At 44.5% G+C, this 18,560-nt stretch overlaps 1 protein-coding gene across 1 annotated transcript in view; it reads left to right on the top strand.

Annotated features, from left to right (window-relative positions):
• Nucleotides 1-18,560, top strand: part of LOC139410813 (homeobox protein cut-like 2) — a 117,965-nt gene that overhangs the window by 27,813 nt on the left and 71,592 nt on the right. The window lies entirely within an intron of this gene.

Genomic DNA, 18,560 nt, shown 5'->3' on the forward strand with positions numbered 1-18,560 from the left:
TGGGAGGTTATGGGTGGGCAGTGTAGTGTGAACCTGGCAGAGTTGGGGTTGAATACCCTGGTTCTGTGTCTTTATCTGTAATTACATGGTGGAGCTTGGTGAGATTGGGCAGAACTCTAAAGCCCTGTAGATATCTCTGCAGGGACACCGTGCTCCAGGCTGCAGGCAGACAGACAGCAGGGTCTGGGAGTGTGAAGCAGAACCAGCCCTCATCATGCTGTAATCCCACCACAGACGTTTTCCCCTGGTACCAGGGCTGGTGTTCCTTCCTGTCCTCTACGGTTCTGGTTCTGTGGCCTGGCTGCCTGGCGTTCTCTGCCGAGAAGCCTGCTGGGGCGCCTGGAGAGGCAGCCCACTCTGTCGTGCTCTAGTTGTTCTTGTCGGTTTGTCATCCCTAAAGTTTCCAGCGTATCCTAGGAGACGTCCTGACACTCAGTTGCAGATGGTAGCCGGTGGACCATGGCAGTTTGTCACAATGTGTATTGGAATTCACAGTAGGAATGAAATATGAAACAAATATGTCATTATACTTATGTGTTTTCGACTTCACTCATCTATCATTTCCCTTGAACACCTCCCTCCTACTTGTATCTCAACCTTGCCAGGATTATAGGATGAAATACCTGATTTGTCTGAGACATTGTGAAGGTCAATTTATTTTACTCCGGTGGCATCCAGCTAATGGTAATATATACTGTGATGCTGCTGGTTAATTTACTTGTTGCATCTGACTGGTCCACTTCACAGTAATAACAATAATTGCATTATGAAAAAGAGGACACTTTGTCCTGGATTTAATATCTTCATACTCTGCTGTGATGATGATGTTTGACTTCACCATAAAGAACAGAGAACAAACTTCAGCACAAATGAAGAGGGCAGAATTATTCCCACTCAGTTAAGTGTCTTTTGAAGTTTAATCTGCAAAAACCAATAAGAGGATACAAAGTGGAGCCTGTGAGTCAACAGTCCCAGTGTTTGATGGGTAAACGGACAGTCAAATGGATGATCTGAAGAGACGTTCATTTTTCTTTAGGCAAATTGGGCTGCTAGGCGACTAATTGATTGATTGCGTGACTTGCTGATACAATCAAAGATCCGGCCTGATTTATGACGATAAATCGATTGATTAATTAGATTTCCTGTGATGGAGGGGGAATCCTGCGATGGCGGTGAAGAGTGGGGGAAAGACACCACCAAGTCATACATCCATCGTGGAGCCGACAGCCATGAGGGTTTAGTGTGGTAATGAGAGCAGCCTAGATCTCGCTGCTGACATTTCCAACGCGCCGGCTACCTCTGACCCACTCCTTAGATTAACCTGCACATGTTCACATAAACACTGCTGATATTAAAAAGATGGGGAGGGAGAGACGTGAAATGAAGTGTGACTTTTTCAGTTTATCGGGTGCATACATCATTAGGGGGAAAAAAAAAAATCTATTGCACATTCCAGAGTAAATAAAAACATATCTTGTACAGGGTAATACGAGTGCCTCTTGTTGACTCTCTGCATATTACATTTAGCTGGGTGTTTAAATGCTGATTTAAAGCCAGATGGAGCCCATTCTCACCTGTAAATTCTCACCATTCTCACCTTTTATGGCCCTTTTGAGAGACATGGCAGGGAACTGGCTGTATGGTACCCACTCCACACCCCCCTGCACACACGTACAGTTCATGCACACACATGCATACATGCAGACGTACACACATACACCCCTTCGAGGAGAGCAGCTACAATAAACTGTGTGCTGTGGACATCAGGGATGCTTTTTATTTGGTTCAGAAAAGGCTGTTCTGGTGATGTGCAGCATCTTACAAAACCACTCTCTGCCTTTCTCCTGAGATCAGTACTGTACAGTATACTAATGATTAAGTTGCATTGGGCAGCTCTTTGTCCAGATGTTATTTGCCTTGATAATACAATAAAAAAAAATACAGGCAGTTCATTTTATTTAGGCCCTCATTATGAAAGTTACTGTGTTCACCAAAGCAATCTACTTTGCTATTGCAAATCTATATAAATGGTTTTCCTATTGCAAATCTCACATAAGATTCCCATTCATGGGATGTTAACGTATCTGCTGGGTCTTGCAGCTTTTGTGACAGCAACACTCTTAAGTTTTACACTGCTTGTAGTCAGCCCAGGTTGTATTTTCACTCTCACAGTTCTATTTAAATACATTTATTTTTGGTTCAAATGCTGGAAAATTATAAGAGAGAGCGATAGTGGCAGAGAATAAAGGAGCCCCTCTCTCTCAGACAGGCCCTGGTTCATGAGGCCGGGCCCCAGGGGCCCCTGGAACACTGAGAGAGAGAGGAGGGACGAGTATCTCAGCGCACAGGTGGTGTGAAACGCAGCCCTCTCTCCTCACCTGAAATATTTAGATTCTTCTTCTGGCGGCGCTTTGATCTTCTTGCAATCGACAAGGGAAAATAGGGGGGAGAAAACAACAAAAAAACAAGAGGAAGATCAGCACACCTGAGAATGAACAGATTGGCATTTTCTTAAGAGAGAATAAACAATTGCAGGTTGTGTGTTTCGCTGCTTCACTATAGTCATTTGTGGTGAAAAGTGGGCCAATGTGGTGAGGACTTTATTTGTAGAGCTTTACCGAGTGTTGTCTTATTCTCATGCTGAAATTAATGGTTGGTTTAGGTGAGAGAATCGTCCATCGCAGTCCATTCATACAGTAATTGTAGAGCATCACTCTTAAAATATATATATATATATATACACTAAGGTTCAAAAGTTTGGGGTCACTTAGAAATATCCTTGTTTTTGATAGAAAAGCACATTTGTTCTCTATTAAAATAACATTAAATGAATTAGAAATACAATGTAGACATTGTTAATGGTGTAAATGCCTATTGTAGCTGGAAACGGCAGATTCTTTGCTGGAATATCTACATAGGCGCACAGAGACCCATCATCAGCAACATCACTCCTGTGTTATAATTTCACGTTGTGTTAGCTAATCCAAGTTTATTATTTTAAAAGGCTAATTGATCATTAGAAAACCCTTTTGCAATTATGTTAGCACAGTTGAAAACTGTTGTTCTGATTAAAGAAGCAATAAAACTGGCCTTCTTTAGACCAGTTGAGTATCTGGAGCATCAGCATTTGTGGGTTTGATTACAGGCTCAAAATGTCCAGAAACAAAGACCTTTCTTCTGAAACTCATCAGTCTATTCTTGTTCTGAGAAATTAAAGCTATTCCATGCGAGACATTTCCAAGAAACTGGAGTTCTCGTACAACGCTGTGTACTACTCCCTTCACTGATCAGTGCAAACAGTCTCTAACCAGAATAGAAAGAGGAGTGGGAAGCCCCGGTGCACAACTGAGCAAGAGGACAAGTACATTAGTCCTCAACTGGCAACTTCATTAAATAGTACATGCAAAACACCAGTCTCAATGTCAACAGTGAAGAGGTGCCTCTGGGATGCTGGCCTTCTAGGCAGAGTTGCAAAGAAAAAGCCATATCTCAGACTGGCCAATAAAAATAAAAGATTAAGATGGGCAAAATAACAATTTGTAGACCTCCACAAGTCTGGTTCATCCTTGGGAGCAATTTCCAAACGCCTGAAGGTACCACGCTCATCTGTACAAACAATTGTACGCAAGTATAAAAACCATGGGACCACGCAGCCGTCATACCGCTCTGGAAGGAGAAGCATTCTGTCTCCTAGAGATGAATGTACTTTGGTGCGAAAAGTGCAAATCAATCCCAGAACAACAGCAAAGGCCCTTGTGAAGATGCTGGAGTAAACAGGTACAAAAGTATCTATATCCACAATAAAACAAGTCCTACATCGACATAACCTGAAAGGCAGCTCAGCAAGGAAGAAGCCACTGCTCCAAAACCTCCATTAAAAAAGCCAGTTTACAGTTTGCAACTGCACATGGGGACAAAGATCATACTTTTTGGAGAAATGTCCTCTGGTCTGATGAACGAAAAATAGAACTGTTTGGCCATAATGACCATCGTTATGTTTGTAGGTAAAAGGGGGATGCTTGCAAGCCGAAGAACACCATTCCAACTGTGAAGCACGGGGGTGGCAGCATCATGTTATGGGGTTTCTTTGCTGCAGGAGAGACTGGTGCACTTCACAAAATAGATGGCATCATGAGGTAGGAAAATTGTGTGGATATATTGAAGCAACATCTCAAGACATCAGTCAGGAAGTTAAAGCTTGGTCGCATATGGGTCTTCCAAATGGACAATGACCCCAAGCATACTTCCAAATTTGTGGCAAAATGGCTTATGGATAGGGGAGACGCTAGCGTCTCAACTGGCCAATTGCTGGGGGAAGTGCAGAGCGCCAGATTCAAATAAAATGCTATAAAATTCAAACTTTCATTAAATCACACATGTAAGATACTCAATTAAAGCTACACTTGTGAATCCAGCCAACATGTCAGATTTTGAAAATGCTTTTCGGCAAAAGCATACGAAGCTATTATCTGATAGCCTGCACCATTGCACCAGCAGTAAACAAAGGAGCTAGCATAGCAGGCGCTACACAAAACGCTGAAATAAAATATAAAATATGCATTACCTTTGACGAGCTTCTTTTGTTGGCACGCCAATATGTCCCATGAACATCAAAATTGGTCCTTTTGTTCGATTAATTCCGTCCATACATATCGAAAATGTCCATTTATAAAGCGCGTTTGATCCAGAAAAAAACAGCTTACAAAAACGCAACGTCACTACAAAATATTTCAAAAGTTGCCTATAAACTTTGTCAAAATATTTCAAGCTACTTTTGTAATACAACGTTAGGTATTTTTAAACTTTAATAATCGATCAAATTGTAGACAGGGCAATCTGTATTCAATACAGGAAAGAAAAGAAACCAGCACTGATTTTCACATCTTGCGCAACTCACAAAAGTGTCCCCAGTTCCGAGTTGGCCTACTTCTTCATAGCACAAAGGAATAACCTCAACCATATTCCAAAGACTGGCGACATCCAGTGGAAGCGGTAGGAACTGAAAATAGGTTCCTATTAAATATCCAATGGCAAAGACAATATAGGGAACAGAGAGGGGGGAAAAATAATAATAATCTGAACAGTTAGTCCTCGCGGTTTTGCCTGCTACATAAGTTCTGTTATACTCACAGACATGATTCAAACAGTTTTAGAGACTTCAGTGTTTTCTATCCAAATCTATGAATAATATGCATATCTTATATTCTTGGCATGAGTAGCAGGAAGTTGAAATTGGGCACGCTATTTATCTAAAAGTGAAAATTCTGCCCCCTAGCTTTAAGAGGTTAAGGGTAACAAAGTCAAGGTATTGGAGTGGCCATCACTAAGCCCTGACCTCAATCATATGGAAAATTTGTGGGCAGAACTGAAAAAGCGTGTGCGAGCAAGGAGGCCTACAAACCTGACTCAGTTGCACAAGCTCTGTCAGGAGGAATGGGTCAAAATTCACCCAACTTCACCCAAGCTTGTGGAAGGCTACCCGACATGTTTGACCCAAGTTAAACAATTTAAAGGCAATGCTACCAAATACTAATTGAGTGTACGTAAACTTCTGACCCACTGGGAATGTGATGAAATAAATAAAAGTTTAAATAAATCATTCTCTCTACTATTATTCTGACATTTCACATTCTTAAAATAAAGTGGTGATCCTAACTGACCTAAAACAAGGAATCTTTACTTGGATTAAATGTCAGGAATTGTGAAAAACTGAGTTTAAATGTATTTGGCTAAGGTGTATGTAAACCTCCGATGACTTCTGTGTATATATACAGTACCAGTCAAAAGTTTGGACACTCCTACTCATTCAAGGGTTTTTCATTCTTTTTTTGACTAATTTCTACAGTGTAGAATAATAGTGAATACATCAAAACTATGAAGTAACACTTATGGAATCATGTAGTAACCAAAAAACTGTTAAAAGAATCAAAATATATTTGAGATTCTTCAAAGTAGCCCCCCCTTTGCCTTAATAACATCTTTGCACACTCTTGGCATTCTCTCAACCTGCTTCACCTGGAATGCTTTTCCAACAGTCTTGAAGGAGTTCCCACATATGCTGAGCACCTTTCCTTCACTCTGCGGTCCAACTCACCCCAAACCATCTCATTTGGGTTGAGGTCGGATAATTGTAGAGGCCAGGTCATCTGATGCAGATCTCCCATCACTCTCCTTCTTGGTCAAATATCCCTTACACAGCCTGGAGGTGTGTTCGGTCATTGTCCTCTTGGGAAAACAAATAATAGTCCCACTAAGCACAAACCAGATGTGATTGTGTATTGCTGGGGTAGCCATGCTGGGTAAGTGTGCCTTGAATTCTAAATAAATCACTGACTGTCACCAGTAAAGCACCCCCACACCATCACACCTCCACCTCCATGCTTCACTGTGGGAACCACACATGCGGAGATCATCTATTCACCTACTCTGCGTCTCACAAAGACACGGTTGTTGGAACCCAAAATCTCAAATTCAGACCAAAGGACAGATTTCCACCTGTCTAATGTCCATTACTTGTGTTCCTTGGCCCAAGCAAGTCTCATATTCTTATTGGTGTCCTTTTAGTAGTGGTTTCTTTGCAGCAGTTTGACCACGAAGGCCTGATTCACTCAGTCTCTTCTGAACAGTTGATGTTGAGATGTCTGTTACTTGAACCCCTTGAAGCATTTATTTGGGCTGCAGTTTCTGAGGCTGGTAACTCTTATGAACTTATCCTCTGCAGCAGAAATCCTGGGTCTTCCTTTCCTGTGGCGGTCCTCACGAGAGCCAGTTTCATCATAGCGCTTGATGGTTTTTGCGACTGCACTTGACATTGCACTTGACATTTTCCAGATTGACTGACCTTCATGTCTTAAAGTAATGATGGATTGTCATTTCTCTTTGCCTATTTGAGCTGTTCTTGCCTCAATATGGACTTGGTCTTTTACCAAATAGGGCTATATTCTGTATACCATCCCTACCTTATCACAACACTACTGATTAGCTCAAATTAACTTTTAACAAGGCACACTGGTTAATTGTAATGCATTCCAGGTGACTACCTCATGAAGCTGGTTGAGAGAAAGCTTTGCACATTTTTGGCAATCATCAAGAAAAAGGGTGGCCACTTTGAAGAATCTCAAATATATTTTGATTTGTTTAACACTTTTTTTTTTTTGGTTACTTCATGATTCCGTATCTGTTATTTCATAGTTTTGAGATCTTCAATATTATTCTACAGTGTAGAAAATAGTGGAAATAAAGAAAAATCCTGGAATGAGTAGGTGTTTCCAAACTTTTGACGTGTACTGTGTGTGTGTGTGTGTGTGTGTGTGTGTGTGTGTGTGTGTGTGTGTGTGTGTTGTGTGTGCGTACACACAACACACACACACACACACACACACACACTGACCGTTTGAGCAGACACGTGCACATTTGTGGCCTGCTGGAGGTCATTTTGCAGGGCTCTGGCAGTGCTCCTCCTGCTCCTCCTGCTCCTCCTTGCACAAAAGCGGAGGTAGCGGTCCTGCTGCTGGGTTGTTGCCCTCCTACGGCCTCCACGTCTCCTGATGTTCTGGCCTGTCTCCTGGTAGCGCCTCCATGCTCTGGACACTACTCTGACAGACACAGCAAACCTTGCCACAGCTCGCATTGATGTGCCATCCTGGATGAGCTGCACTACCTGAGCCACTTGTGTGGGTTGTAGACTCCGTCTCATGCTACCACTAGAGTGAAAGCACCGCCAGCATTCAAAAGTGACCAAAACATCAGCCAGGAAGCATAGGAACTGAGAAGTTGTCTGTGGTCACCGCCTGCAGAACCACTCCTTTATTGGGGGTGTCTTGCTAATTGCCTATAATTTCCACCTGTTGTCTATTACATTTGCACAACAGCATGTGGAAATTATTGTCAATCAGTGTTGCTTCCTAAGTAGACAGTTTGATTTCACAGAAGTGTGATTGACTTGGAGTTACATTGTGTTGTTTAAGTGTTCCCTTTATTTTTTTGAGCAGTGTGTGTGTGTGTGTATGTATGTATGTATGTATGTATATATATATTTATATATTTATATATTTATATATATTAAGAGTGATGCTCTACAGTTCCTTTGCCTTTCACGAACTACGAATGGACTGCGATGGACGATTCTCTCTCAGAAACCAAACATTAATTTCAACATGAGAATAAGACAACCCACGATAAAGCTCTACAAATAAAGTCATCACCACCACGTTGGACCACTTTTATATACAGTCAAATCTTTATCATTCACATCCAGTCTCCATTTTACCAGACCTTATTTGGCCTGTGGGGTTATGTTTTCACTCAGGTTTCAACCCCCCAGCTTGCTAATGAATCCAGGGAGGTCTAATCAGTCAGTGGCCATGTATTACAGTATGACAATAGACATCCTGATTGTAACCACAGACTTGGAGATGAGGAGAACAATGGGCCTAGCTTAATGATGATAAATAAGCTCTTCTAATTGGCCGTTCAATTAGAATGTTCACCCATAGATAGCAGTTTGAAGGTTCTAATTGGAGGACATTTAAAGACATCCCTAGGATTCTAGATTCAATGGAAGGGCTATGTTAGGCTGTAGTTTTTATTAGTAAAAAATGTTTAAAGTGCTGTCTCAACTGAAAAATACCATAATGGTAATGTGTTACCCTTTCTTATCAGTGCTTGCATGTGCGTGCGCACGTGTGTTTAAAAAGAGAAAGAAGCGTTGACGGGACGATGTGCTTTGGTGCTTCAGGCTCTAAAACTCCCTAAATGAAGCTGGCTATGACGAACAATGTCTGACAACACCAGTCACACCTTTTGCTGATGGTTGTAACGCTCACGCGCCTCTCATCCCCTTTGTGAGATTTAGCTTGCTGTTTAAAGACAGCCTGACTGACTGGGGATTAATTATTTGGGATGATTTATCAGGCTTACTAGTCCAGGGTTTAGAAAGGTGTCAAAATTTAAATGTGATTTTCAGCCTACACAAACTATTCAACACCACCACTTTCTACTTCCTATGTACTGTACTACTGCTGCACAGTGGACACTGGTACCAATCACTGTACTACTGTTGCATAGTGGACACTCTGATACCAATCACTGTATGGTTTGAACACAGTGGAGAGTGGAGTCGTGGAAATGAGAGCAGCTGAATGAACAGGGAGGTATTATAGTAGACAGTTGTGTAGAGATGTAGAGAGCTGCTTGCCTGTCAGTCGGTCGGTCAGCCCAGGGAGGGAGGCCAGATAAGGGCTCATCCTGTATATGGACAGAAGCCAGCCAGCCAGCCAGCCGAGGCCCTGCCTGCCCTGAACCCCTCTCCCTCCCCAGCCTTGTTTTTATTTTTCTCCACCCCTCAGCGGCTGGGGGGTGCCAGTAATAACGTTGAGGCCAGACTAGACTGCAGCGATCGGGGCCATTGATTGTGGTGATTTGATTTATAGATCGATCCCACTCAAATGTGGCGTCTGAGATGCGGGGCCAATCTTAGACGGCTATGGCCAATCTTGTGCCCTACAGAGAATAGGAGGGGATAAGGAATGTATAAAAGGAAACTAGACTTATCTTAATCACACACTGGCTCCAGTGCTGCCTTGCTACGACCAGTGTGTGTGTGTGCTCTTTTGTGTGTGAGCTTGCATGCAATGTGTGTTTGTGTCTCTTGGTGTGCGTATGCGGTGGGGGTTGTGAGGCTCCACAGTCACCAGGCAGAACAGAGTGGATCTATAAATTGATGGAATTCAAAGCCTCCAGCATCGATTACCATTATAACTAACAGCAGCACACAGAATGTCTGATTATTTTTAGACAAAGATTCTGTGCTCTCAGCAGCAATTCTGCTGATGCTGTCACACTTTCAGACATTTGCCTATGATTGCAATTAGATGAGATGCAAAAAGAAAAATAATACCCATCTGCATTTTCCCCTGTCCTCCTCGCCCTATTTTCCCCTTTATTTGTGCTGTCCAAGCCCGCTGCATACAATAGTGTGTGCCTGTGAGTCTACATTCTATTGCAGTATCTTGGTAGTTTTTCCCACCATGTTTTGTCTTGGTGGAAGGCCAAGAAACAGCTTATGGCCACAGATATAATTGAGAGGGGTAGGTTTAAGGAATCAATTTCAAATATACTGTTTTACAATGTAGTAGCTTCACATTTTTACAGAAAACATTTTATACATGCTTCTCACACACTACTGATTTTGTATGTCTTTTTATGTATTGAATGTTTTTACAGACAAACGTCAATGGATATGTCGTGGGATTGATGGACTAAGAAGCTTTAATAAGCATTAATATTATTACTACTTGCTAACATCAATGTTTGTAATGGTCCAATGGTGATTTATTTCATAGCATTGTCGATACATTGTAGTACCAAAAATATGATGTTCCTGATATCAAGATCTCTCCACTGCTTTCTTATCACCATTATCCTCCATTTTGCTTGTCTTGTTTTTCATGTCCCTCTGTGGAGTCTAAAAGGACTACTCCCTGCAGTCTTTTCAGCAACACAACACACGAGCTTAAATACCTCACCCACCTAATGCTGTGTGACTGGCTTTGTCAGGACATGTGACTTCTCCTCCACAGATACTGTCCTCCGCAGGACCAGGCCTGGGCACACCCTCCCTCCCTCCCTCTGGACCGGCCCTGCTCAGCATCCCCCTTACCCCCTCTCCTCCTTCAACTACCCCCCTCTTCCTCCTACCCCCGCCCAGTGATAGCTCTGCCCTCCCTAGGGGAACCTCATCAATTACGTCCGGATGTTTGACTGGCAGAGGCTTAATGACAGGAGCTCTGTATTGACCTGACTGCTACACACTGAAAATTCGGTTCCGATCGCCTTTTTAAAAAACTTGTCAAACGATTCCTGGGAAATTCTTCTTTGCACAGGGAATCAAACTTGTTTACGCGTCCTATTTTCAATGTAAGTAATCAAGAGTATAGTAGCTCTAGATGTGTTTTTTTGGACTCTCCATGCGGATTCATGGAGATAAGTGAATCTTATCAGAGACCTCAGTTACCCATAACTCAAGGTGAAATGGATCAGCTTTGATTAGTGAGGTGTAAAATATTTTAGTTCAAGAGACTTCAAGTACAATGTGTTGTACAGTTGTTCCATCATCCGTCTCTTCAAGAAAACCAAACAGGGAAACACTGTTCTGCTTCAGTTCCCTTCAAGAACGTGGGCAGACACCAGGTTTCATTTGATGTGCTATTGCCCAGCCTTTTCAGCTATTGTTGTTTTACTCATATAGATGTATTCACTTGTCTCGTTGGTTATGTCACGACTTCCGCCGAAGTCGGTTCCTCTCCTTGTTCAGGCGGCGTTCGGCGTCACTGGCTTTCTAGCCATCGCCGATCCACTTTTAATTTTTCCATTTGTCTTGTCTTGTTTTCCTACACACCTGGTTTGAATTCCCTCAGTATTAGACGTGTATATAACCCTCTGTTCCCCCCATGTCTGTGTGTGGAATTGTTTGTTGTTTCGTGTATGTGCATGCTAGACTGGTTTGCGCTGGGTTATGTCAACCCATATTGTGTTTAGTGTTCTTAGTGCGGTGTGTTTGTTCGCCAAAATAAAAGGCTCCTTTGGCTACCCAACTTCTGCTCTCCTGCGCTTGACTCCCTTACAGCCAGCTACGCATACCTAACAGGTGGAGCTACTCATAATTGAATGGAAACTGAAATCCATGGTATATTTAACATACAATAAAAATAAGTGGTATGTTATGATGCCATTTTGATAAGTTTATACATTTTACATTCCTTGCCCAACACTAGACTCATGTTTTCACTTTTGCAACTAATGAACTTGGTGGAGACTTTGAGGGTATACTGCAAACACTGAGCTATACACTCCAATTACACTTTACCCACATAACCAGTGCTTGACTTGGGATGAAAGAAGTGCAGGAGCTGTCTTTTTCCAAGTTGGTCCATTAGACTATGTTCACCGAAATTCACAAACGATATTTTGCTATAGAGTAGAGGTCGACCGATTTTATGATATTTCAAAACCGATACCGATTATTGGAGGACCAAAAAAGCCGCTACCGATTAATCGGACGATTTTTAATTTTACATTTACATATTTATAATAATGACAATTACAATACTGAATGAACAGTTATTAACTTAATGTAATACATCAATAAAATCAATTTAGCCTCAAATAAATAATGAAACATGTTCAATTTGGTTAAATAATGCAAAAACAAAGTGTTGGAGAAGAAAGTAAAAGTGCAATATGTGCCATGTAAGAAAGCTAACGTTTTAGTTCCTTGCTCAGAACATGAGAACATATGAAAGCTGGTGGTTCCTTTTAACATGAGTCTTCAATATTCCCAGGTAAGAAGTTTTAGGTTGTAGGAATTATAGGACGATTTCCCTCTATACCATTTGTATTTCATTAACCTTTGACTATTAGATGTTCTTATAGTGCCAGTGTAACAGTATCGCTTCCGTCCCTCGCCTCGCTCCTCCCTGGGCTCGAACCAGCAACACAATGACAACAGCCACCATTGAAGCAGCGTTACCCATGCAGAGCAAGGGGAACAACTACTAGAAGGCTCAGAGCGGGTGACATTTGAAACGATATTAGCCCGCGCTAACTAGCTAGCCATTTCACTTCTGTTACACCAGCCTCATCTCGGGGGTTGATAGGCTTGGAGTCATAAACAGCGCAACGCACAACGAAGAGCTGCTGGCAAAACGCACGAAAGTGCTGTTTGAATTCATGTTTACGCGCCTGCTTCTGCCTACCACCACTCAGTCAGATACTTAGATACTTGTATTCTTGTATGCTCAGTCAGATTATATGCAGCGCAGGACACGCTAGATAATATCTAGTAATATCATCAATCATGTGTAGTTAACTAGTGATTATGATTGATTGTTTTTTCATAAGATACGTTTAATGCTAGCTAGCAACTTCTGCGAATGCAGTAAGCCAAGGTAACAGGCAGTCTCCTTGTGGAGTGCAACGAGAGAGAGGCAGGTTGTTATTGCGTTGGTCTAGTTAACTGTACGGTGCAAGATTGGATCCCCCGAGCTGACAAGGTGAAAATCTGTCGTTCTGCCCCTGAACGAGGCAGTTAACCCACCGTTCCTAGGCCGTCATTGAAAATTGAGAATGTGTTCTTAACTGACTTGCCTAGTTAAATAAAGGTATATAAAATTTTTAAAATCGGCGCCCAAAAATACAGATTTCCGATTGTTATGAAAACTTGAAATCGGCCCTAATTAATCGGCCATTCCGATGAATCGGCCGACCTCTACTATAGAGACCTCCTGATTATTCACAGTTGTGGGTTCCTACACATTTTCCATGACTTCTCCATGAGGACGCATGAACCACATTTTCATGACTTATTATAGCCTACATGAAAAAGTAACCATTATTTATTTTTTTATTTTTATTTTTTTTAAATTTTTACCCCTTTTTCTCCCCAATTTCATGGTATCCAATTGTTGTAGTAGCTACTATCTTGTCTCATCGCTACAACTCCCGTACGGGCTCGGGAGAGACGAAGGTTGAATGTCATGCGTCCTCCGATACACAACCCAACCAACCAAGAAGCACTGCTTCTTATCACAGCACACATCCAACCCGGAAGCCAGCCGCACCAATGTGTCGGAGGCTACACCGTGCACCTGGCAACCTTGGTTAGCGCGCACTGCGCCCGGCCCACCACAGGAGTCGCTGGTGCGCGATGAGACAAGGACATCCCTACCGACCAAGCCCTCCCTAACCCGGACGACGCTAGGCCAATTGTGCGTCGCCCCACAGACCTCCCGGTCGCGGCCGGTTACGACAGAGCCTGGGCGCGAACCCAGGGACTCTGATGGCACAGCTGGCGCTGCAGTACAGCGCCCTTAACCACTGCGCCACCCGGGAGGCCCAAGTAACCATTATTGACCCTGGAATGCTGCTGTGTCTGATCCCATACAGGCCTACCATCTCCTGCCATTGTGCTCTTGATCAAGGCACTTAACCGCCCACAAAGTAGAACTGCACTATTAGTCACATGTGGTCAACCCTCCACCTGGACAGCTCCTGGGTGTGCAGGCTTGGCATCCAGCCCTGAAACACCCAAGTCTGCTTATCATGGTCCTGTTGAGTAGCTGTTGTTTAGTCTCCAATGTGGCTTGAACAAACGCCTGCACACCCATTAGCTATTCTGGAGGATGGTTGCCACCTTTGATATAAATTTATTGCAATATTACAACCAAATACTTTTGTCTTTATAAAAGGATTCCCTCATTCAATAAATCAGGAATCAAATGGATAAGGTAGGCTACTTCAAAGCAAGGTATCTAATTAGACATGTTTATGTTTAAGGCTCAAATATTCATGTTTCAGGGTAGATGTTTAACATTACATGGCTACTGTTTAATAGAGGTGTCGTAACATTGTATTAGTTAATTGACTGTTGCTCATCGAATGATTAAAGTTTCTAATTGCGTGATTAACTGAATCAAGCAATTATTAACTCATTAACCTGGGGCACCATGGGAAAATTTGTTTTATTGAGTTTCTATTTCCCAAATTAACTCAAAGAATATCAGAACATCGATTTTACAACAGTCGCTAATGAATCAGTTTCCTTTACAGTCTCATTCTGAACGTTGCATAATCCGGGAATCTGCACGGACCCGGGTCACACCAATGAGTTCGTACCACACCAATCTTAGTTGAGTATTTATTTACTAGAAAGCTAAAATGATGATAAAATATATACATACACAAAAACACATTCTAGGCTATTGATTAGAACTTAGTATAACGGGCCAACACACTATGGCGCGTGTGGCACACACGCAGCACACACTGGCACGCACGCAGCACACACTGGCAGGCACTGGCACACACGCAGCACACACTGGCAGGCACTGGCACACACGCAGCACACACTGGCAGGCACTGGCACACACTGGCAGGCACTGGCACACACGCAGCACACTGGCAGGCACTGGCACACACGCAGCACACTGGCAGGCACTGGCACACACGCAGCACACACTGGCACACACGCAGCACACACTGGCAGGCACTGGCACACACGCAGCACACACTGGCAGGCACTGGCACACACGCAGCACACACTGGCAGGCACTGGCACACACGCAGCACACACTGGCAGGCACTGGCACACACGCAGCACACACTGGCAGGCACTGGAACACACACGCAGCACACACTGGCAGGCACTGGAACACACACGCAGCACACACTGGCAGGCACTGGAACACACACGCAGCACACACTGGCAGGCACTGGAACACACACGCAGCACACACTGGCAGGCACTGGAACACACACGCAGCACACACTGGCAGGCACTGGAACACACACGCAGCACACACTGGCAGGCACTGGAACACACACGCAGCACACACTGGCAGGCACTGGAACACACACGCAGCACACACTGGCAGGCACTGGAACACACACGCAGCACACACTGGCAGGCACTGGCACACACGCAGCACACACTGGCAGGCACTGGAACACACACGCAGCACACACTGGCAGGCACTGGAACACACACGCAGCACACACTGGCAGGCACTGGAACACACACGCAGCACACACTGGCAGGCACTGGAACACACACGCAGCACACACTGGCAGGCACTGGAACACACACGCAGCACACACTGGCAGGCACTGGAACACACACGCAGCACACACTGGCAGGCACTGGAACACACACGCAGCACACACTGGCAGGCACTGGAACACACACGCAGCACACACGCAGCACACACTGGCACTCACGCAGCACACACTGGCAGGCACTGGCACACACACACCACACACTGGCAGGCACTGGCACACACGCAGCACACACTGGCAGGCACTGGCACACACGCAGCACACACTGGCACACACTCAGCACACACTGGCAGGCACTGGCACACACGCAGCACACACTGGCAGGCACTGGCACACACGCGGCACACACTGGCAGGCACCTTCACACACTGGCAGGCACTGGCAGGCACGCAGCACACACTGGCAGGCACGCAGCACACACTGGCAGGAACGCAGCACACACTGGCAGGCACGCAGCACACACTGGCAGGCACACAGCACACACTGGCAGGCACGCAGCACACACTGGCAGGCACGCAGCACTCATGTGCGTGCCAGTGTGTTCTGCGTGCGTGCCAGTGTGTGCCAGTGCCTGCCAGTGTGTTTCAGTGCCTGCCAATCTTGCAACCTTACACGCGGCACACACTGGCAGCCACGCAGCACACACTGGCAGGCACGCGGCACACACGCAGCACACACGCAGCACACACTGGCAGGCACTGGAACACACGCAGCACACACTGGCACACACTCAGCACACACTGGCAGGCACTGGCACACACGCAGCACACACTGGCAGGCACTGGCACACACGCGGCACACACTGGCAGGCACTGGCACACGCAGCACACACTGGCAGGCAGGCAGCACACACTGGCAGGCAGGCAGCACACACTGGCAGGCACGCAGCACCCACTGGCAGGCACGCAGCACTCACTGGCACGCACGCAGCACACACTGGCACATTGTGTGCCAGTGTGTGCTGCATGTGTGCTGCGTGGGTGCCAGTGTGTGCTGCATGCGTGCCAGTGTGTGCCAGTGCCTGCCAGTGTGTGCCAGTGCCTGCCAGTGTGTGCTGCCTGCCTGCCAATCTTGCAACCTTACACGCGGCACACACGCGGTACACACTGGCACACACGCGGTACACACTGGCACACACGCGGTACACACTGGCACACACGCGGCACACACGCGGCACACACACAGCACACACTGGCACACACTGGCAGGCACGCAGCACACACTGGCACACACTGGCACACACTGGCACACACGCAGCACACACTGGCACACACGCAGCACACACTGGCACACACGCATCACACACTGGCACACACACAGCACACACTGGCAGCCACGCGGCACACACTGGCACGCACGCGGCACACACGCAGCACACACGCAGCACACACTGGCAGGCACTGAAGAGTCATTCCGATAATGGCTGATATGTAGATTAAGTGATTGATCATATTTAAAAGTGTGAATTCATTAATTATATTAACACAAATTATGAAACTCATTTAATGACTTTTCATGACCTCCAAACCTTCATTTGACAACTTGGAATAGTGCATCATGCGTATTCATGACACATTTGCGCAATCTTGAACAGCCTACTGTCACACACGGAGTCACAGACTACTGGCAAATAAACTTGAACAAAGTGGAATCAGGAAATGAATGCCCATTCTCCATTCAATGCATTCTGCTTTGCTCAACATTATTTTTCTTCTGTGTGTGCGTCTGGGTCTGCAATAGGCTACTTAGTTTTATAGAGGAGCCGGGAACCAATTCCCCAAAAATGAGAAGTGCCAGAATGGCGCTGCGGACAGCTCCGGCCCAAATTAAGCACTGCGCATAATTACAATGTAAATACATATGTTATTGGACTCTTCATGTGAAGAAGCAACCAAACATTGTTTGACTGAAATGAGGCATCAATGTGATTTGCTTTACTTTAGTCTCTTCATGGACAATGAAGGGCTGGGCAATTCAGAATCAGCACTATAATCCACACAAAGCCACTTCTAACAGGATTCTCTCTCAACCAGATTAGCTGGTGGTCTAGGGCTGCTTGAATCTGTTGGAGGCTAGCCCACTCCTAACAGCCAAGTCCCAAATCCCCCAAAAGTCTCATCCAATATGGGTTAGAATGGCTGACTGAAGCACAGTGACTAGCTAATAAGAGCACAGGCAGTCGGAAACCAAATAGGAATGTGTTTCTGACAAAAAAATTATTTACAATCTGAGATGCATGAGAATGGGATAAGCAAAGGGAAGTGTAATCCATTCTGACTCTTGGTGAAAGTCCTTAGGCAAAGGACCCATTTCTTAAGAAGGCACACCTGTCCCCAAGAGAGATCAAATAAAACTCATCAATGGGAGCATTCTGTCGTTGGTTTTGGAGAGAGAAAGGTGGCCTCTTTCAAGGACCAGTACAGTAATCTATTTACATCGAGATCTGATGAAATTGAAGGGTTAAAATTCTTTCACTGGGAATAAGTGGAATCAGTTACATTTTTCAAATATGGAACTAGAGTTTTGTCCCTAGGTTTTCTCTCTTTGGCTCGTGATAATTTATTAAATTGCTTTTAAGTAAGACTGGAGATTAATTAAAACACAGTCAATTTCATTTTCCAGCGTCATATATAAATTCACTGTGTTAATTGAATCCCTCACTCCAGTTTTTATATTATATCCCAGCAGATACAAGGGAAGACCATCAAATAAAACCAATCCAAGAGGACAGGAAAAGAGATGGGATTAAAAGGGACAAACGTTGTCAGTGGAGACGAGTACTGTAGCAAAATTTTAGATGTGTTTTGTTGGTTTGCAGAAAGAGTTGGAAATTGGATGATTAGTCATTGGATGCTATTGGATTTGTGAATGGAAAGTGGTGTGGTGAGGCTATAAATGCATGGGTCTAAGGAATGGCTGTGTACACAGATTGCTGGGAATTGTACAGT

This window comes from Oncorhynchus clarkii, chromosome 6 (genome assembly GCF_045791955.1).
Source record: "Oncorhynchus clarkii lewisi isolate Uvic-CL-2024 chromosome 6, UVic_Ocla_1.0, whole genome shotgun sequence".
Taxonomy (NCBI): domain Eukaryota; kingdom Metazoa; phylum Chordata; class Actinopteri; order Salmoniformes; family Salmonidae; genus Oncorhynchus; species Oncorhynchus clarkii.